Below are 14474 nucleotides of genomic sequence, written 5' to 3' on the forward strand. Positions count from 1 at the left end.
AGACTTTCCTCCCTTCTTCCAGAAGTACATCCCTTAAAGAGTTCCTTAACTGGGAGTTAGCTGCTGGTAAAACCTCAACTAACAATAAAAATTTCCGTTGTTTTTTACCCTTCTTTTTGAAATACAGTTTACTGCAGTGTAAAATTCCAGGTTGATGGTTATTTTCTCTCAGCACTTTAAAAATAGCATTTGGGCTGGGTGCAGTGGCTCACACCTGTAATCCCAGCACTTTGGGAGGCTGAAGCAGGAGGATTGCTTGCATCCGGGAGTTCCAGACCAGGCTGGGCAACATAGTGAGACCTCATTTCCACAAAAAAAAAAAAAAAAAAAGAGAGAGAGCGAGAAAGAAAAAAGAAAGAAAAATTAGCCAAGCATGGTGGTGCACACCTATAGTCCCAGCTATTTGGGAGTCTGAGACGGGATGATTGCTTGAGCCAGGGAGGTTGAGGCTGCAGTGAGCTATGATTATACCACTGCACTCCTGTACTCCAGCCTGTATGACAGAATGAGATTGTCTTTAAAAAAAAAAAAAAGCAAAAAGAGAAAAGAGAACCCATAGAATGGGAGAAAATATTTGAAAAACATATATTGGATAAGGATCTGGAATCAAGAATGTATAAAGGATTCTTATAACTCAGTAATAAAAAGACAACCCAATTAAAAATGAAGAAAGGATTTGGATAGACATGTCTCCATAGAAGATATACAAATGGTCAATAAGCACATGAAAAGATGCTCAGCATCATTAGCCATCAGATAAATGCAAGTCAAAGCCACCATGAGATACCACTTCATGCCCACTAAGGTAGCTATAATAAAAAAGACAGATGAGAGTAAGTGCTGACAAGGCTGTGGAGAAATTGGAATTCTCATTCATTACTGGTTCCCACCAATAATACAAAATGGTATGATATAAAATAGTACAGCTGCTCTGGAAAACAGTTTGGTAGTTCCTCAAGATGTTAAACAGAGAGTTGCCATATGACCCAGAAATTCCACTCCTAGATATATACCCAAGAAAAATGAAAACATATGTCCACACAAAGCTTGTATGTAAAAGTTTATAGCAGCATTATTTATAATAGCCAAAAGATGGAAACAACCCAAATGTCCATCAATTGACCAATGGATAAATTTAACACAGTATATCCACATAATGGCATATTATTTTGCCATAAAAAGGAATGCAGTATTGATGCATGCTACAGCATGGATGAACTTTAAAAATATGCCTAGTGAAGAAAGCCAATCATGAAGGACCACATATCATATCATTCATTTATATGAAATGTTCAAAATAGGCAAACCTATAAAGAAGGTAGATTAGTGCTTGCCAGAGGCTGGGGGAAGAGGGAAATGGGGAAGTGACTACTAATGGGTAAGGAGTTTCCTTTTTGGAGCAATAAAAATGTTCTGGAATTAGATAGTGGTGATGCTTCTACAACTTTGTGAATATACTAAAAACCACTTAATCATAACTTTGAATAAATGAGTTGTGTGGTATTTAAATTACAGTTTTAAAAAAGGACATTTGGATGTCTCCTGGTTTCCACTGTTGCTGTTGGGAGTTATGCTGACATTCTGATTCATCTTCTATAGGTAATTTTCTCCACTCTTCCCCCTAGGCTGCTTTAGAACCTTCTCTGTTTTTTTCTTTGGTTCTACAATTTCACTCTTTGTGTCTCAATATGAATTTTTTTTATCCTATTTTAATTTGTTGAACTCCTTGGATCTGAGGATTCATGTCTTTCATTAATTTTGGAAACTTCTCAGCCATTATATCCCCTCAAATATTACCTTTCTTCTCTTTTTTTTTCTTCTGAGACTCCAAGCAAGCATTGATTAGACTATTTTATCCTCCATATCTATCAACTCTTCCTTTCTATTTTCTCTCTCTCTCTTTTTTTTTTTTTTTTTTTTAGAAATGGGGTCTCATTTTGTCACCCAGGCTGGAGTGCAGTGGCATGATCATAGCTCACTACCGCCTTGATCTCCTAAGCTCAAGCAATCCTCCCGCCTCAGCCTCTGGAGTAGCTGGACCTACTGCACACCACTATGCTGGCTGATTTTTAAATTTTTCGTAGAGATAGGGTATCCATATATTGCCCAGGCTGGTCTCAAACTGCTGGCTCCAGTGATCTTCCCTCCTCAGCCTCCCAAAGTGTTGGGATTACAGGCATGAGCCACTGCACCTTGCCTATATTTTCATCTCTCTTTCTTTGCTGCATTCTGGGTGATGTCTTAGAACTTTACATTAAAATATTGAACTACTTTCTTGTTTTTTTGTTTTGTTTTGTTTTGTTTTTGAGATGGAGTCTCGCTCTGTCACCAGTCTGGAGTGCAGTGGCGCAATCTTGGCTCACTGTAATCTCCACCTCCTGAGTTCAAGCGATTCCCCTGCCTCAGCCTCCCGAGTAGCTGGGACTACACACACGCACCACCATGCCTGGCTAATTTTTTATGTTTTTTAGTAGAAACGGGGTTTCACCATGTTGGCCAGGATGGTCTTGATCTCCTGACCTTGTGATCCACCTGCCTCGACCTCCCAAAGTGCTGTGATTACAGGCATGAGCCACCGCGCCCGGCCTATTGAACTACTTTCTCCATCTCTCCACCTGGATGTCTAAAAACATCTCACATATAACACATCCAAGACTAAACTCCTTCCTACCCTAGCCTTCCCATCTTAATAAATGGTAGTTCTACTTCTCGAGTTACTCAAACCCAGAGCCTGGTGTTATCCTCACCTTCACTCTTTTCCTCACACTCTACATTCAATCTGTCAGCAAATTATGTCAGCTCTACCCTTAAAATACATCTTATATACAGAGGAGAAAATGCACCCATCTATTCCAGAAGCAAGGACATTGGCCAAAACATGAAATTAGGACCAAATTCCTTAGCAGAGCAGGAGGTAAGAGAAGTTTGTGTTTGTTATTAGACATTACTTTCTGTGTCCTGGACATGAGCCTTTGATCTGCAAAAGATATTCTTCCTGAGGGTGTATCTCCTAAGTAAACCAAACTATAGATCAGAAAGTCATTTAGGGGCCTGGTGCAGTGGCCTATGCCTGTAATCCCAGCACTCTGGGAAGCCGAGGCGGGCAGATCTCTTGGGGTCAGGAGTTCAAGACAAGGCTGGCCAAAATGGTGAAACCCCGTCTCTACTAAAAATACAAAAATTAGCCGGGCATGTTGGCAGGTGCCTGTAATCCCAGCTACTCGGGAGGCTGAGGCAGGAAAATCACTTGAACCCAGGAGGTAGAGGTTGCAGTGAACCAAGATCATACCACTGCACTCTAGCCTGGGCAACAGAGTGAGACTCTGTCTCAAAAAATAAATAAATAAATAAATAAATAAATAAATAAAATTTTTAAAAAAGCTATTTCGGAAGCAGATAATTAGAACAAACAAATATTTCCATCAAGCTAAAGAGGCCTAATAGACTGGGGTTCTCCACTCTAGGCCCTGTCTAAAGGTCTCAGGCCAGTCATCCAGAATTAGTCATCCTCAGGCTCCCATTCCAATATCTCATCTGTTATACCCCAGAAATTCTGTTTGAATCTGGCCTCTTGCCCCAATCCTCACCCCTGTGCCCTGGTTGGAGCCTCATTGTCACGTCCAGGACTTGTGTAGTGGCCTTCTACTTGGTCTGCCTCCAATATTTCCCCAGCCACTTCATCTTCCAACCTCTCAACAGTCATTCTCCTAGAAAGACTTCTCATCCTACTTCTCTGTTGAAAAGCCATCTTTGGTTCCCCAGGCTTCAGCATCAAATCACAACACTTTGGCATGACATTCACACTCTACACACCCTATACTCCAGCCACTGCAAACCTCTCTCCACTCCCTCTGTAATATTTGGTGTCCTCATAGGTGTGGTTTCTTCTGCCTGAGAAGTTCTTCTGTTCCCTTTCTTCTTGGCAATCATTTACTTGCCCTTCAAGAGCAAGCTCATATATTCCCCCTCTAGGAAGACTCTCTAGACTCCTCCAGACAGTGCTCCCCTCTTTCATAGGAACTAACATATTACATTACCAGCTGTCTGCTCCTCCTACTCAGCAGACAGCTGCATATTCTCCTGCAGTGCCAGCCACATCCCTGAGACACCATGGTGAAAGTGAAGGCCAGAGTAAATGGGTTTGGCTGTATTGGGTGCCTGGTCACTAGAGCTGCTTTTAACTCTGGCATAGTGGATATTGTTGCCATTGATGACCCCTTCACTGACCTCAACTATATGGTCTACATGTTCTAGTATGATTCCACCCACGGCAAGTTCCACAGCACCATCAAGGCTGAGAATGGGAAGTTTGTCATCAATAGAAATCCCATCACCATCTTTCCAGGAGCGAGATCCCACCAAAGTCAAATGGGGTGATGCTGGCGCTGATTATGTTGTGGAATCCACCAGTGTCTTCACTACCATGGAGAAGGCTGGGGCTTACTTAGAGCGGGGAGACAAAAAAGTCACCATCTCTGCCCCTTCTGCTGACTTGTGATGGGCAAGAACCCTGAAAAGTATGGAAACAGCCCTGAGAAGGTCAGCAATGCTTCTTGCACCACTAACTGCTTCACCCCGCTGGCCGAGGTCATTCATGACAACTTTGGTATCATGGAAGGACTCATGACCACCGTCCAAGCCATCACTGCCACTCAGAAGACCATGGATGGCCCCTTTGGGAAACTGTGGCATGACGGCCACGGGGCTCTTCAGAACGTCGTCCCTGCATCTACTGGCACTGTCGAGGCTGTGGGCAAGGTCAGCCCCTAGCTGAATGGGAAACTCACTGGCATGTCCTTCCCTGTCCCCAGCACCAATGTGTCAGTCATGGACCTGACATGTAGTCTGGAGAAACCTGCCAAATGTGATGACATCAAGAAGGTGGTGAAGCAGGCGTCGGAGGACCCCCTCAAGGGCATCCTGGGCTACACTGAGCACCACGTTGTCTCCTCTGACTTTAACAGGGATACTCACTCTTCTGCCTTTGCTGCTGGGGCTGGCATTGCCCTCGACGACCAGTTTGTCAAGCTCATTTCCTAGTATGACAATAAATTTGGCTGTAGCAACAGGGTGGTGGACCTCATGGTCCACATGGCCTCCAAGGAGTAAGACCCCTGGACCACCAGCCCCAGCGAGAGCACGAGAGGAAGAGAGGCCCTCAGCTGCTGGGGAGTCCCTGCCGCACTCAGTCCTCACCACACTGAGAATCTCCCCTCCCCAGTGTTTCCACCCAGGCTCCCGGAAATGGAGGGGCCTAGGGAGCCCCACCTTGTCACATACCATCAACTAAGTCCCCTGTACTCAGGCCGAAAATAATATTACATTACCATTATTTGCTTGCATCTACTCCCCTATGACATGTGGAGCCCCTTGAGGGCCATGACCTTGCTTATTCATCTTTGTATTTCCAGAGCCTAGCACAGTGCTGGGCTGATAAAGGTGCTCAAAAAATTTTTGATGAGCCAATGAATGTATGAATAAATGAATGAATGAATGAATTTCTGACCATTGTGGTAGACTGCCAATTGGCGTCCCCTAACAAGCCTTGGCGTCCCCTAACGAGCCTAACCCTCCAACCCCCGCATTCATGCCCTTGTGCAGTCCCACACTGACTCTGAGCTGGGAAGTGACACATGTCATTTCAGATCACAAACCAGTGGGCAGGATCAATCATATGAACCTGCCTAGCTGCAAGATGGAGGGGAGCAGGGTGGCAGCAAGGCATGATGCAAGATCTCAAAGCCAGGACTGCTTAGATACGGACAAATTCTTTTTTTTTTTTTTTTTTTTTTTTTTTGAGACAGACTCGCACTCTGTCACCCAGGCTGGATCTCAGCTCACTGCAACCTTGGCCTCCTGGGTTCAAATGATTCTCCTGCCTCAGTCTCCTAAGTAGGTGGAATTACAGGTGTGCGCCACCACACCCGGTTAATTTTTGTATATTTAGTAGAGACAGAGTTTCACCATGTTGGCCAGGCTAGTCTTGAACTCCTGACCACAGGTGATCGACCTGCCTTGGCCTCCCAAAGTGCTGGAATTACAGGCATGAGCCACTGCACCTGGCCTGATATGGACAAATTCTTACTCTTTGTCTCCCCTATTCCTGAATGTGTACCTTTCTAAAAATGATAAATATGTGTATAGAATATTCCTACATATTCTCACATATATGATCCTTGTAGGAATGCACTGAGAGAAATATCATTGTTGTTATTACATTTTATAGATGAGAAAACTGCAACATGCAAAACCGAATCAGTTGGTTAATGAGGAGGTTGGGGTTCAAGCTTCAACACTAGGCTGCTTCCCCAGCCATAGTAACCCTGGACTTCTAACAATCCAGGCATGTCATTGTAGAGGACTTCCCTAAGAGCAAACACTGGGAGCAGACTGAGCCTGGGTCAATTTTCAGAAACAGGCCTAGTCTCCTTCCCCATCCACACATTAGAAGTATTTAAGTAATTACAGAACCTAGAGAGACCAAGAGAGACCTTGATTGGCCAGCTTGGGTCACGTGCCCATCCATATAATGGGAAGATGGGGTCATGTTATTGGCAGCAGTATGGAAATAAAAGATTCATTCTAAATTTGTTTTTTGTTTTTTGTTTTTGTTTTTCCTTTTTGTTGAAGAACAGGGTCTCACTATGTTGCCCAGGCAAGCCTTGAATTCCTGGGTGTAAAGTATCCTCCCGCCCTTACCTCCCTCTGTTGGGATTACAGGGGTGAGTCACTGTGCGCAGCCTGGAGGATTCATTCTAAAGGAAGAGGAGTGCTGTTACCAGAAGAAGATAGCCAGGCATGTGGTGTAGACGAAAGCCAGGGACACCCACACTCTAAGTTTGGAATCAGTAGGTGTTAATATATCCCACCAAAATATATTAGGTTGGTGCAAAGGTGCAAAAGTAATTGTGGTATTTGCCACTGAAAGTAATGGCAAAAACCACAATTAATTTTGCACCAACCTACTATGTTAGCACCCTAATCCCCAGTACCTCCGAACGTGACTGGTGTCCTTATAAGAGGGAGAAATTTGGACACAGGCATGCATATAGGGAGAACACCATGAGAAGGTGAAGGTAGAGATGGGGGTGATGCTTCTGCAAGGTAAGGAACCCCCAAGACTGCCAGGAAACCACCAGAAACTAGGGAAGAGGCATGGAACAGATTCCACTCATAGCCCTCAGGAGGAACCAACCCTGCTGACACCTCGAGCTTGACTCCCAGCCTCCAGAACCGAGATAATACACTTCTGATGGTGAAGCCAGACAGTGTGTGGTCCTTTGTTCCAGCAGACTAATACACTTGGCTGGACAAGTGGGATTCTGACAAAGGCTGCTGCCATCCCTGTCCATCACTAACCCATTTCTGCCTCTTCTCTTGTTTCCTTTGTCCCTCAGCTCCTACATCAATGCCCTTCCCCCAACCCACTCATTTCTGTCCAATCTCCAGCCAGTAAGACCGCTGTTCCCAAGCCACTGCTGTGTGCATTTGGATCCCAGAATCCTACTCTCTCCATATGAAATAACAGGTCTCAGGGCCGGGTGCAGTGGCTCACACCTGTAATCCCAGCACTTTGGGAGGCTGAGGCGGGTGGATCACCTGAGGTCAGGAGTTCGAGACCAGCCTGACCAACATGGTGAAATCCCGTGTCTACTAAAAATACAAAAATTAGTTGGGCGTGGTGGCACATGCCCATAGTCCCAGCTACTTGGAAGGCTGAGGCAGGAGAATTGCTTGACCCCGGGAGGTGGAGGTTGCAGTGAGCCGAGATCACACCATTGCACTCTAGCCTGGGTAACAAGAGTGAAACTCCATCGAAAGAAAGAAAGAGAGAGAGAGAGAGAGAGAGAGAGAGAGAGAGAGAGAGAAAGAAAGAAAGAGAAAAAGAAAGAAAGAACAAATGAACAGCCCTCCCCTAAGGAAGGGTGAGGGGTATGATTTGGCCTGCTGCTTGCCTGTGTGGTTTGTCTTCCGTGTCACTCACCTCTGGATAGGCTACAAGAATGAGTGGCCCACTAACTCCTGCCCTGTGTGGCTGGTGGGAGGTGAAGAGGGGGCATAAAAAGCCACGAAGTGTAGCCTAGGCAACATGGTAAAACTCTGTCTATACGAAAAATGCAAAAATTACCTGGGTGTGGTGGTGCATGCCTATAGTCCCAGCTACTGGGGGGCTGAAGTGGGAGGATCACTTGAGTCCAGGAAGTCAAGGCGGCAGTGAGCTGTGATTGTGCCGCTGCACTGCAACCTGGGTGACAGAGCGAGACCCCACCTCAAAACACACACACACACACACACACACACACACACACACACACACACCTGAGAAGTGAAAAGGGGCATCTCAGCTGGGTGCAGTGGCTCACCTTGTAATACCAACACTTTGGGAGGCTGAGGTGGGAGGATCACTTGAGCCCAGGAATTTGAGACCAGCCTGGGAAACATAGTGAGACCCCCCTTCTCTACAAAATATATTTTTTTAAAAATTAGCTGGGTGTGGTGGCACACACCTGTAATCCCAGCTGTTTGAGATGCTGAGGTCTATAGTCCCAGCTACCAGGGGGCTGAATTGGGGGGATCCCTTGAGCCCAGAAGGTGGAGGCTGCAGTAAGCCATAATTGGGCCACTGCACTCCAGCTTGGGTGACAGAGTGAGATCTTGTCACAAAAAACAGAAAGAATAAAGAAAGAAAGAAAAAGAAAGAGAGAAAGAAAGAAAGAAAGAGAAAGAAAGAGAAAGAGAGAGAAAGAAAGAGAGAAAGGAAGAAAGGAAGAAGGAAGAAAGGAAGAAAGGAGGAAAGAAAAAAAAGAAAGAAAAAAGAAAGAAAGAAAGAAAGAAAGAAAGAAAGAAAGAAAGAAAGAAAGAAAGAAAGAAAGAAAGAAAGAAAGAAAAAGGAAAGAAAGAGAAAGAGAGAGAGACAAGGGAGCCAGGCACAGTGGCTCATGCCTGTAATCCCAGCACTTTGGGAGGCTAAGGCACGTGGATCACTTGGAGGTCAGGAGTTCAAGACCATCCTGGCCAACATGGTGAAGTCCTGTGTCTACTAAAAATATAAAAATTAGCCAGTCGTGATGGTGCATGCCTGTAGTCCCATCTACTCGGGAGGCTGACACATGAGAATAGCTTGAACCCGAGAGGTGGAGGTTGCAGTGAGCCGAGATCGCGCCACTGCACTCCAGCCTGGGTGACAGTGAGACCTCGTCCAAAAAAAAAAGTGACGACGACCTGCTGGAGGCTCGCTCTGCACATTCAGTGAGATGCTATATGCTTCAGGTGAGCCGCAGGTACCTGGGAGTGATGCTCATTAGCATGTTCAGAGAGCTTGCTGACTGGAAATGGCAGCTAGTTGCTGCAAGAGATTGCTTCATGCTTTCAACCTGCACCTAACTGAGTGTTTTGAGGCTCTGCTTGTTCCTCTGAAAGGTGTCCTTTGTTTACTGAAGTCTATCCTGCTGTGTAGTTCAGCTGTAGTTCAGCTGTGCTAGCTCCGTGTGTGGCATGGCAATCGATGGGATGGTGACAGAAGCCCCCAGGGGAAGGGATGAGGTAGCTGGGTCCCCAGAATGGGAAGCTATCCCTGCGGGAGATGTTTCTCGTATTTTTTGAACCCCAGGGGGTAGTGGCATCGGGTTAGGGCAGGGGAGCTGCTGTCTTCAGGGGGCCACAGCAGGACTGCAGTTTCTGAAAGCACCAGCACCATCTTTGATGCCTCCCAAGTCCCTTTGGCTGTGATGGTAAATAGAATGTACCCTGGGCTTACAGGAGAGAACACACCATTTTCCTTTTTTAGGAGGCCCTGGGGGGATCCAGAGGAACCTGTAACCCTTCTGGCCTTGGTGGGCTACCTTGTGGGGGGTAAGCACTGACTTACAACAATTATTTTTATATTCCAGAAGTAAGACAAAATACACTCTCAGGCTGGTCATTGGAGAAAAATGTAAAAATACAGATAAATGTATGCACATGAAAACAAAAAGACAAAAGAAAAAATAATTTGTTAAAACACATAATGTTTGGGAGCATACCTTTCCATCTGTTTTCTTCATAGTCACAGGTCAATATGCAGCAGAGTCACATCATCTGACCCTTTAAAATATGTCATTTGCACTGTATACACTTTGCAGAGCAAGAGAAAACAGTTGAAATAATAGGGGTGATTTTGCCCACCAGTTCACTCAAGGAATGAACATGAAATGGAAGCCACAGATCTTCTATTTCCTCCGTTGCTTTCAATTCAAATGTCTCTCTCCAATCTTGCCGAGTGATACTAGTGTCTAGGGTACATACTTCTCACACAGTATGGCCCCTACATGTGAGCAAATTACTGCATCTGGGACTCACTCTGAGAAACAGTGACCTTGCTGTGTAGAATTTAGTGTTGAGTCTCTGCTATGTCGCTGTCCTGTGTATTTTCAAAGGCAGTTTTGACTATTGGTGATTTCAATCTCTGATCGCCTGTCTTTAGAAGGCACCCCCTCCAGAGGGTGCAGTTTCACTGCACATCGGTTTATGACACTCAGGATGTTTTCAGTGTTCCAGTAGGAACTAAGATGCTGAGGTGAGCATCCTTTTTCATAACATACTGGCTTCTCTTGTCGAGTCATTCTCTCTTCTTTTCTTTTCTTTTTTAGAGACGAGGTCTCGCTATATTGCCCAGGCTGATCTCAAACTGGGCTCAAGTGATCTGCTCACATCGGCCTCCCAAAGTGCTGGAATTACAGGCGTGAGCCACTGTGCCCGGCTGATTCCTTTCTTTAGACTACATTTCTAGACATAGAATTGTGCCAATTTCCCCTCCAGAATGATGGGATCGGTACACATTCTTGCCAAGAGTGTAGGACCATGCCTGTTTTCCTATTCCTTGCCAACACTGAATATATCATTCAGAAAAAATCAGGGTGTGTGTGTTTTTTAATATGCGACCCATATACTTGGCACATAATTCAAGCGATATAAAAGCCTTTATGGTTAAAAGTAACCTTATCATCTCTTCTCCCCTAGTTTCTCTTAGTTTTCTTCCTGAGAGGCAACCCCTGTTAAAACTTTCTTGAGTCCCCTTCCAGAAAAACCCCAGGCACGTGCTATCCAATAGAGCGGCCACTAGCCACATGTGGTTATCAAGCTTTCAGCTCTTCCAAATTGAGATGTACTGTAAATATAAAATACACACTGAATTTCAAAGACAGTACAAAAAGCAGAATGTAAAATGTTTCATTAATAACAGTTCACATGGATTACGTGTTGAAATGATAATATTTTGGATGTACTGAGTTAAATAAAATGTTATTAAAATTATTTTCACCTGTTCCTTTTTACTTTAGAAAAATATGCCAGGCATGGTGGCTCACGCCTGTAATTCCAATACTTTGGGAGGCCTAGGTGAGGAGGATCGCTTGAGCCCAGGAGTTCAAGACCAGCCTGGGCAACATAGTGAAACCCTGTCTCTACAAAAAATATTAAAACTAGTCAGCCACAGTGGCATGAGCCTGTAGTTCCAGCTACTTGGGAGGCTGAGGTGGGAGGGTTGCTTGAGGCTTGGGGGTCGAGGCTGCAGTGAGCCTTGATCACTGCACACTCCAGCCTGGGTGACAAAGGGAGACCCTGTATCCAAAAAAAAAAAAAGGCTACTAGAAAATTTCGAATCACACCTGTGGCTTGCAGTATATTTCTATTGGCCAGAGCCAGTCTGTGCATACTGAAGTATTTGCTCCTAGGTCTTCCCCACCAACCTCCCTTTTTTTTTCTGAGACGAAGTCTCATTCTGTTGCCTGAGGCTAGAGTACAGTGGTGCAATCTCAGCTCACTGCAACCTCCGCCTCCCAGGTTCAAGTGATTTTCCTGCCTCAGCCTCCTGAGTAGCTGGGATTACAGGTGTGCACCACCACGCCCAGCTAATTTTTGTATTTTTATTAAAGACGGGGTTTCACCATGTTGGCCAGGCTGGTCCTGACCTCAGGTGATCTGCCTCCCTCTGCCTCCCAAAGTGCTGGGATTACAGGCGTGAGTCACCATGCCCAGCCCTTCCTCCCCTTTTATTTACTCTAACGCTGGCATCTCAGGCACACAGCAGAAGGAGTGCCCAACCAAGGCTGTGATTTGCACATTGCTAGGTGCTGCTGGGCAGCCTCGCTAGCCAAAGCTAAACCTGCATGAAGCTGGGTTGCAGGCAGAGATCAGCCGGCCCAGGCACTGGGGGAGGTGCCCTGCTCTCCCTGGGCCAGGTCACCAGAGCTACTTGTCTCTTCCCAAGCTGGAACCTCAGGGTAGCCGTGCTGTTTTGCCTTTGGAACATCTGTAACATCTGAAGGCATGTAACATCATGCCTTTTCTTTTTCTTTTTCTCTTTTTGAGACAGAGTTTCACTCTTGTTGCCCAGGCTGGAGTGCAATGGCGCAATCTCGGCTCACCGAAACCTCCACTTCCTGGGTTCAAGCGATTCTCCTGCCTCAGCCTCCCGAGTAGCTGGTATTACAGGCTCGTGCCACCACGCCTGGCTATTTTTTTGTATTTTTAGTAGAGACGGGGTTTCTCCATGTTGGTGGGGCTGGTCTTGAACACTTGACCTCAGGTGATCCTCCCACTTTAGCCTCCCAAAGTGCTGGGATTACAGGCATGAGCCACCGCTCCCGGTCCCATGCCTTTTCTATAAAAACAAAACTTTTCAATCCATATTGATCTCTGGGCCACTGCAAAGGAAAGGATAGGCCTTCCTATTTCTCTCTCACCCTGAAAGGTTTCGTTAGGCCGAGCCTCCTGCCTCCAGGGAGGTGAAGGTCGGTTTGGTCTAGGGATGTGAGGTGAGCTGTATGTCACGACCCATGAAATGGAAAAACAAACGATTTTTTTCACAATTGTCTTTGCTTTGCTGTGGGGTTACATTTTGTCCTCGAAAATACAAGCCATTGATTTTTCCCTCTGTATATACAAATCCATTTGTAATCCTACTATTGCAGAAAAGTAAAAACTTTAGAAAAAAAGAAGAAAGAAAAACAATTTGGCTACCGGGGAAAACATACAGGAAACTAGAACATGTGAGGATTCCATTAAGTTCCAGGATTAAGCTGGGCTGGTTTGGAGTGTTAATGCAGAAAAGACTAGCAAGGAAAGATCAATGGAAACCATCTGCTTCTGCGAGAGGGCCAGGTGCCACCCTGACAGACGGGCCTGAGTGTGGGCCTGGCGCGGGGCCAGCTGATGCGCGGCCGAATGGCAGAGAGCAGAATCTCTCCCCAGCATGCGTGGCAGCCGCCCAAACACAGCCAAGGCGTGGCTACTGAGGCCTGCAACTCCTGACCTCCTGCTTTCTGAGGCTGAATTCTGCAGGGTGCTTAGGGTTTTAAGTGGAGGCCACTCCAAGGAGGCAGGCAGGAGGTGGCTGTGGGCTAGTGTTGTTTAGGAAGGGGCTCACTTGAAAAGCATTCTTGGTTAGGCATGGTGGCTCACACCTATAATCCTAGCACTTTGGGAGGCTGAGGCAAGTGGATGGCTTGAGGCCAGGAGTTTGAGACCAGCCTGGGCAACACAGTGAGACCCCTGTCTACAATTTTTTTTGTTTTTGTTTTTGTTTTTTTTGAGATGGAGTCTTGCTCTGTTGCTCAGGCTGGAGTGCAGTGGTGTGATCTTGGCTCACTGCTACCTCCACCTCCCAGGTTCAAGTGATCCTCCTGCCTCAGCCTCCCGAGTAGCTCGGATTACAAGCACGTGCCACCACGCCCGGCTAATTTTTTGTATTTTTAGAAGAGACAGGGTTTCACCATGTTAGCCAGAATGGTCTCGAACTTCTGACCTCAGGAGATCTGCCCGCCTCAGCCTCCCAAAGTGCTGGGATTACAGGTATGAGCCACTGTGCCCGGCCACCAATAGAGATCTTTTAAGTGTTTTCACAAAAAAGGGTAAATATGTGAGGTAATGAATAGAGCTTGATTAGGGAGATCATTTCACAATGTATACTTACATCAAAACATCATGTCGGCCGGGTGTGGTGGCTCATGCCTCTAATCCCAGCACTTTGGGAGGCCGAGATGGGTGGATCACAAGGTCAGGAGATCGAGACCATCCTGGCTGATATGGTGAAGCCCCGTCTCTACTAAAAATACAAAAAATTAGCTGGGCGTGGTGGCGGGCGCCTGTAGTCCCAGCTACTCGGGAGACTGAGGCTGAGGCAGGAGAATGGTGTGATCCTGGGAGGTGAAGCTTGCAACAGTGAGCCGAGATCACGCTACTGCACTGCAGCCTGGGCGACAGAGCGAGACTCCGTCTCAAAAAAATAAAAATAAACAACAACAACAACAAAAACATGTTGTACACCTTAAATAAATACGAGGTTTATTTGTCAATCATACTTTGATAAAGCTGGGGAAAATTTTCCCTTGATCTTTGGCCTATTAACTGTTTTGAGAGGTGAGGGCAGAGAGTAGTGGCTTGGCATTAGCTTGGTGTTACCAGTGAACCTTTTATGTCAGTCAAAATGGATGCAC

General features: G+C 45.9%; 1 pseudogene; it reads left to right on the plus strand.

Moving 5' to 3' along the window:
• The first annotated feature begins 3863 nt into the window (after nt 1–3863).
• Nucleotides 3864–5303, plus strand: LOC105499907 (glyceraldehyde-3-phosphate dehydrogenase pseudogene; annotated as a pseudogene).
• The last annotated feature ends 9171 nt before the right edge of the window (nt 5304–14474 follow it).

The sequence above is a fragment of the Macaca nemestrina genome, chromosome X, assembly GCF_043159975.1.
Source record: "Macaca nemestrina isolate mMacNem1 chromosome X, mMacNem.hap1, whole genome shotgun sequence".
Lineage (NCBI taxonomy): Eukaryota > Metazoa > Chordata > Mammalia > Primates > Cercopithecidae > Macaca > Macaca nemestrina.